This window comes from Myodes glareolus, chromosome 13, assembly GCF_982192425.1.
Source record: "Myodes glareolus chromosome 13, mMyoGla1.1, whole genome shotgun sequence".
Lineage (NCBI taxonomy): Eukaryota > Metazoa > Chordata > Mammalia > Rodentia > Cricetidae > Myodes > Myodes glareolus.
In genome coordinates, this window is record NC_142038.1 from 43,161,222 (window position 1) to 43,168,999 (window position 7,778).

The following is a 7,778-nucleotide window of genomic DNA, read 5'->3' on the forward strand; positions in this document are numbered from 1 at the left end:
TGAGGTTTGTTTTGTTATCGAGTATGTGATTAATTTTTGAGAAGGTTCCATGAGGTGCTGAAAAGAAGGTATATTGTTTTAAGTTTGGATGAAATATTCTATAGATGTCTGTTAAGTTCATTTAATTCATAATATCTGTTAGTTCCCTTATTTCTCTGCTAATTTTTTGTCTGACTGAACTGTTCAGTGGCGAGAGTGAAATGTTGAAGTCTCCCACTATTGGTGTATGGGGTTTAATATATGATTTAAGCTTTAGAAGTGTTTCTTTTACATATGAGGGTACCCTTGTATTTGGGGCATAGATGTTCTGTATTGAGATTTCCTATTGATGGATTTTTTTCTGTGACTAAGATGAAATCTTCTTTGTCTCTTTTGATTGATTTTAGTTTGAAGTCTATTTTGTTAGGATAGCTACACCATCTTGTTTCTTAGGTCTATTTAATTGGAAAAAATTTTCCCAATCCTGTACTCTGAGGCTATGTATGTCTTTGAGGTTGAGGTGTTTTTTTTATGCAGCAGAAGGATGGATTCTGTTTTTATATTCAATCTGTTAGCCTTTGTCTTTTTATAGGTGAGTTAAGCCCATTTATATTAAGGGATGTTAATGATCAATGATTGCTATCTCCTGTTAATTTAGTTTTTGTTGTTGGAATATTAATTTGTGTGCTTTTCCCTTCTTTGGGATTTGCTACTGTGAAATCATCAATTGTCTGTGTTTTTGCTGATGTAGTCAAATTCCTTGGGTTGGAGTTTTCTTTCTAGTATTTTGTATAGGGCTGGGTTTGTGGCTATATATTGATTAAATCTAGATTTGTCATGGAATATCTTGTTTCGTCCTTCTATGGTGATTAAAAGTTTTGTTGGGTATAGTAGGCTGGCATCCTTGGTGTCTTAATGTTTGCATAATGTTTGACCTTGACCTTCTGGCTTTCATTGTCTCCCATGAGAAGTCAGTAGTAATCCTGAGAGGTCTACCTTTTTATGTTACTTGGCCTTTTTCATTTTCAGCTCTCAATAGCCTTTCTTTATTCTGTATGTTTAGTATTTTGATTATTATGTGGTGAGGAAACTTTTTTTTTATCCAGTCTGTTTGGTGTTCTGTATGCTTCTTGTATCTTCATAGTCATATCTTTCTTTAGGTTGGGAATATTTTCTTCAATGATTTTGTTAAATATATTTTCTGTGCTTTTGAGTTGAACCTCTTCTCCTTCTTCTATACCTATTATTCTTAGGTTTGATCTTTTCATGGTGTCCCATATTTCTTGGATATTTTTAGTTAAGCTTTTGTTAGATTTAATGTTTTCTTTGACTGATGAGTCTATTTCCTCTATTGTATCTTCAGCGCTTGAGATTCTCTCTTCCATCTCTTGTATTCTGCTGTTTATGCTTGTGTTTGTGGTTTCTGAATGTTTTTTCATGATTTCTGTTTCCATAATTCCCTTGGCTCATGTTTTCTTTGTTGTCTCTATATTGTCAGTTTTCAAGTCTTGAATATTTTCTTTCATGTGTTTGATTGTTTTTTTCTTAGTTTTCTTTAAGGATTTGCTAGTGTCTTTCATTTTTTGTCTTTTCCTTTATTTCTTTGAGGGAATTTCTCATTTCCTCTTTAAGAGTTTCAAACATACTCCTGAAGTTATTTTTTAGGTCATTTTCTTCTGCTTCATCTGTATTTGTTTATTCAAGTCTTTTACTGGTGTTGTGTTATTCTTTGTGGTATTGCAAGTGTTCTTACCTTGTCTACTCATCTTTTCCTCTAATAGGTGTGTTTGGGGCTATCTGTGATTCTGGTGATTAATCTTCTAGGTGCCACTGAATCCAAGGCTCCCATCGATGGTTTTTCCTCATGGTACAGTCAGTGCCACAGTTCTAGTTACCCCATTGGTTACTCCATGTTTCTGGAGGTCTCTCAGTGGTCCTAGGCTTTCCACAGCTCTCATAGAGTTTGCTCTGGCCTAGGTTGTCGGCTCAGACCTGTTTCTGTAAACATCCCTGGTTTGAATATGTTCCTGCAGAGGACCCTGGTTTGGGGTTGGTCCTGCAAATGTCTCTGGCTCTGATCTAGTCCTTTGAGATCCCAGATTGGATGCACCCAGACCCCCAGAGGATATAACTCAGGGCTACTCCCTCAGAGATCCCACACTCACAGCTGGACTCATGGGGATTTCTGGTTCCTGCCTATTCCCTTTGACATCCCAGCCTGATACCCAGACCCACAGAGGTCCTGGCTTAGGCCTATTCTCTCAGAGGTCCCAGACTCACACCTAGACCTGCAGTGGTCCTGGCTCAGGCCTAGTTCCTTTGAGGTTCTAGACTCACTCCCTAACCCACAGGGGTCCTGGCTCAGGTCTGCTCCCTCGAAGGTTGTCTATTCATTCCCAACCCACAGAAGTCTCTAACTCTGTCCCTCCCACACAGCAGTTGCTCCCCTGTATCTGCTCCTGTGGAGGTCTCTATGTCAGGTCTGCGCTGGCCCAGGTCGCTGAGTCAGTTCTGCCTCTGTAAATGTACCTGGTCTGAATAGGCTCACACACTGTGGCTTCAAAAAGAGGCAAACTCACCCAAGAGAACTAGATGGCAGGAAAAAATCTAATTGAGAGCTGAAATCAACAATATAGAAACAAAGAAAACAGCACAAAGAATCAATGAGTCAAAGAGTTGGTTCTTTGAGAAAATCAACAAAATAGACAAATCTTTTTTCAAACTAACCAAAAGGCAAAGAGAGAATATCCAAATTAACAAAATTAGAAATTCTTCACAGACCTCGAAAGAACGGTATTCAACTTCATATGGTAAACAAACAAACAAACAAACAAAAAACAAAAAAAGCCAGGATAGCCAAAACAATTCTGTACAATAAAAGAACTCCTGGAGGCATCACAATTCCTGACTTCACACCTTACTACAGAGCTGCAGTACTGAAAACAGCCTTGTATTGGTAGGAGTATTAATGTAACTGAATCAAAGACCTGGATATTAATCCACACAACTTTGAACACCTGATTTTTGACAAAGAAGCAAAAAATATTAAATGGAAAAAAGAAAGCATATTTAACAAATGGTACTGGCATAACTGGATATCAACATATAGAAAAAAGAAAATAGATCCATATTTATCACCATGCACAAAACTCAAATCCAAATGGATCAAAGTCCTCTACATAAAGACAGCCACACTGAACCTCATAGAAGAGAAAGTGGGAAGTACACTTGAATGTATTGGCACAGGAGACCACTTTATAAATATTACCCCAGTAGCACTACACCCCAGTAGCACTACACTGAGAGAAATAATTAATAAATGAGATCTCCTGAAACTGAAAAGCTTCTCTAAAGCATAGGACACAGACAGAAAGACAAACCGACAGCCTAGAATGGGAAAAGATCTTCACTAATCCCACATCAGACAGAAGTCCGATCTACAAAATGTACAAAGAACTCAAAAAATTGGTCATCAAAAGAACAAACAATCCGATAAAAAAATGGAATACAGACCTAAACAGGGAACTCTTAACAGAGGAATCTAAAATGACTGGAAGACACTTAAGGAAATGTTCAACGTCCTTAACCATCATATAAATGCAAATCAAAACAACTCTGAGATTCCATCTTACACCTATAAGAATGGCCAAGATCAAAAACACTGATGACAATTTATGCTGGAGAGGTTGTGGGGTAAAGGGAACACTTCTGCATTGCTGGTAGGAATTCAGGCTGGTACAGCCCCTTTGGATGTCAGTGTGGTGATTTCTCAGAGAAATAGAAAACAACCTTCCTGAAGACCCAGTAATATTACTTTTGGGTACATATCCAAAGGATGCTCAATAGTGCCACAAAGACAAGTGTTCAACTATGTTCATAGCAGTATTTTTTGTCATTGCCAGAACCTGGAAAAACCTAAATGCCCCTAGACTAAAGAATGGATAAGGACAATGGTACATTTACACAATGGAGTACTACACAACAGAGATAAATAATGACATCTTGAATTTTGCAGGCAAATGGATGGAGCTAGAAAACATCTTTTTGAGTGAGGTTATCCATCCACAGAAAGACAATTATCACATGTACTCACTCAGGAGTGGTTTTTAGTCATAAAGCAAAGAAACCCAGCTCACAAATCACAATCCCAGAGAACCTTGACAACAATGAGGACCCTAAGAGAGACATACATAGACCTAATCTACATGGGAAGTAGGAAAAGACAAGATCTCCTCAGTAAATTGGGAGCATAGGTACCTTGGGAGAGGGCTGAAGGGGAGGGGAGAGGCAGGGAGGAGAGCAGAGAAAAATGTAGAGCTCAATAAAAATCAATAAAATTAAAAAAAATCTTAACAGAAAAAATTCATTAAAAAGTCATACCTCAAATGATCACAAAAAGGCCTTGCGCACCTCCCAACCCTCTCTCTTTCTCTCTGTCTGTGTGTTCCTTTTTCTCTCTCTTCTTCTCTACCTGTCTCTCTGTCTTCCTCTCTTTCTCTGCCTTTCTATACTCTTCTCCAGCTCTTGTCCCCAGAGGCCAGTCTCCTCCTCCCATTTCCTCATTTAATGATCCCTTTCCCTCTAGGCAAACCCCTTCCATGTGAACTCTGGTGCATGATGTCTTTCTTTCTCATGCAGCCATTTAAATGCTAACAACAGGGCACCACTAAGTGTGGTGTTGCATCTGAGGAGGGATCCCTTTCTCCTCAACTCAGAGACTCAGCCTAGAATAGTCTCTGGGAAGGGAGCTCAAGTGTTCAAAGCAGTAAGTGTTCAAACCAGTGAGAAACGACTATTCTTTTTAAAATTTAAACCATAATTTAGATGTTATGAAAGGGAATCACAGGGAATTAAACTTTATGTACCTATCATCTAGTAATTATTATTTGAAATGGTATTTCATTTCAAAAATTGCAAGTTATTGTGATATTCATATACTATGGAGCTGGTCAAAGGATATGATTCAATGATTTGTTCTTAGCAATAAAACATACAGCTATAGTAGAGTTGCTTGTAGCCCACTTACACCACTAGAAATTCTCTTATATCTGTTTGTGGCTGCCCTTTCCCAGGCTTAGCTCTAGGTTCTCCATTCTTTCTCCACTTAATTGCCTTTCTGGATGTTTTGTACAATTAGAATAAAGCAAAATTTCCTTTGTACCTACTTCCTTCTCTCAGGATTATTCTTTTTGGTTCAGCCATATTGTGAATTATATTTTAAATACTGAATGATATCATTTTTGAGTTGGTAATTAAAAATTTAAAATGCATTGATCATTTGATGGACATCGGGGATGTTTTTGATGTTTAACTCTTATTATTAATGCTATTGTGAACCTTACCAAACAAATGTTTTTATTAAAATGTTTTTATTTTGTCTTTGAAAATTCCTGGAGCTAGAGATTGTGGCTGATATGGTAAATAAATACATGGTAGGTAAGAAGTGTCAAACACTTTTCAGAATGGCTGTACTTTTTTACGGTCTCCTTAGTAATGCATGAATATACTGATGTCTCTACATTTGTGTCAACACTTGCTATTATATCTTACAGTTTGCAATCTCTATAGTGATTAAAGATATTCAAGATAAACAATATAGCAGCTATGCGACATTGTGTAATGATTACTATGAACTAATACATGCATCCATCAACATATGTCTTTCTACAAGAGAGAAATAAAAAATTTCCTCTTGGGATAGAAATTCATATCTTCTCATTAACAGTTGCCTTCCAAGTTCATAATTCCCAGGTTCTAAGAATCATCAGGCTATATGGCGAGGGGATTTTTTTTTTTGATCCAGTCTATTCGGTGTTCTGTATGCTTCTTGAACCTTCATAGGAATATCGTTCTTTAGGTTGGGAAAGTTTTCTTCTATAATTTTGTTGAATATATTTTCTGGACCCTTAATCTGCAATTCTTCTCCTTCTTCTACCTGTATTATTCTTAGATTTGGTTTTTTTATTATGTCCCAGATTTCCTGAATGTTTTGTGATGAGAATTTGTTGGATTTGCTGTTTTCTTTGGTCAGAGCATTTATTTTCTCTATGGTGTCTTCATAATCTGAGATTCATTCTTCTATCTCTTGTATTCTATTGGTTATGCTCATTTCTGCAGTCTCTGTTTGTTTACCTAGATTTTCCATATCCAGCCGGGCCTCAGTTCGTGTTTTCTTCATTGCCTCCATTTCAGTTTTCAATTCTTGAACTGTTTTCATTACCTGTTTGATTGTTTTGTCTTGGTTTCCCAGGGTGTCATTTATGGATTTACTCATTTCTTCAAACTTTTTGTTATACTTCTCTTCCAATTCTTTACTCATTTCTTCAATATTTTTGTTATACTTCTCTTCCATTTCTTTAAGTGAGTTATTCATACCCTGTTTAAGGGACTCTATTGCATTCATAATGACACTGTTTTCCACTTCTTCCAGAATAGGGTGTTCAAGTCCTTCTGTCATAAGATCGCAAGGATCTGGTGTTTTCATGTTGTTTTTCAGATTGTTGGAGGAATTCTTGCGTTGGTGCCTGCCCATCTCTTCCTTCAGATGCTCTCCAATGGCTCTTCCCTTTGCTGGATCTTCTGCTACAAGATCAGTGCCCTGTGCTGGCCAGGAATCTTCCTGCCTGCAGTCCTACCTTGCTGCATCTAGCAACTCTTCACAAGCACAACTCAAAGAAGGGAAACACATACACTCTACTACTCCACCCACCCCCCAAAATAACCAGAGTCAACAACCACTGGTCATTAATAACACTTAATATCAATGGACTCAATTCACCTATTAAAAGGCACAGACTTAGAGATTGGATACATAAACAGGATCCAACATTCTACTGTTTACAAGAAACACACCTAAACCACAAAGACAGACACCTACTCAGAGTAAAGGGTTGGGAAAAGGTTTTCCAAGCAAATGGACCTAAGAAACAAGCGGGTGTGGCCATTCTAATATCTAACAAAATAGACTTCAAACTAAAATCAATCAGAAGAGATGGAGATGGAAATTTAATACTCATAACAGGAACAATCCATCAGAAAGAAGTCTCAATCCTGAATATCTATGCCCCTAATAAAAAGGTACCCACTTATGTAAAAGAAACACTTCTAGAACTCAAGGCAGTCATCAAACCACACACACTAATAGTAGAAGACTTCAACATACCTCTCTCACCAATGGACAGGTCAATCAGACAGAAACCTAACAGAGAAATAAGAGAATTATTGGAGGTATTGAATCAAATGGACTTAACAGACATCTATAGAACATTCCTCCCAAATGGGAAAGAATATACCTTCTTCTCTGCAGCTCATGGAACCTTCTCGAAAATTGTCCACATACTCGGTAACAAGCAAACTTCCACAAATACAAAAAAATATTAGTAACCACCTGTATCTTGGCAGATCACCATGGATTAAAGTTAGAATTCACCAACAATGTTACCCCCAGGAAGCCAACAAACTCATGGAAGTTGAATAGTCAACTACTAAATCACCCCTGGGTCAGGGAAGAAATAAAGAAAGAAATTAAAGTCTTCCTTGAATTAATGAAAATAAAGACACAACAACTCAAACATATGGGACACTATGAAAGCAGTGCTAAGAGGAAAGTTCATAGCACTAAGTGCCCAATTAAAGAAAACAGAGAAAGCACACATTGGAGACTTAACAGCACACTTGAACGCTCTAGAGAAAAAAAGAAGCAGATTCACCAAGGAGGAGTAGAAGACTGGAAATAATCAAACTGATGGCTGAAATCAACAAAATAGAAACACAGGAAACAATCCAAAGAATCAATGAAA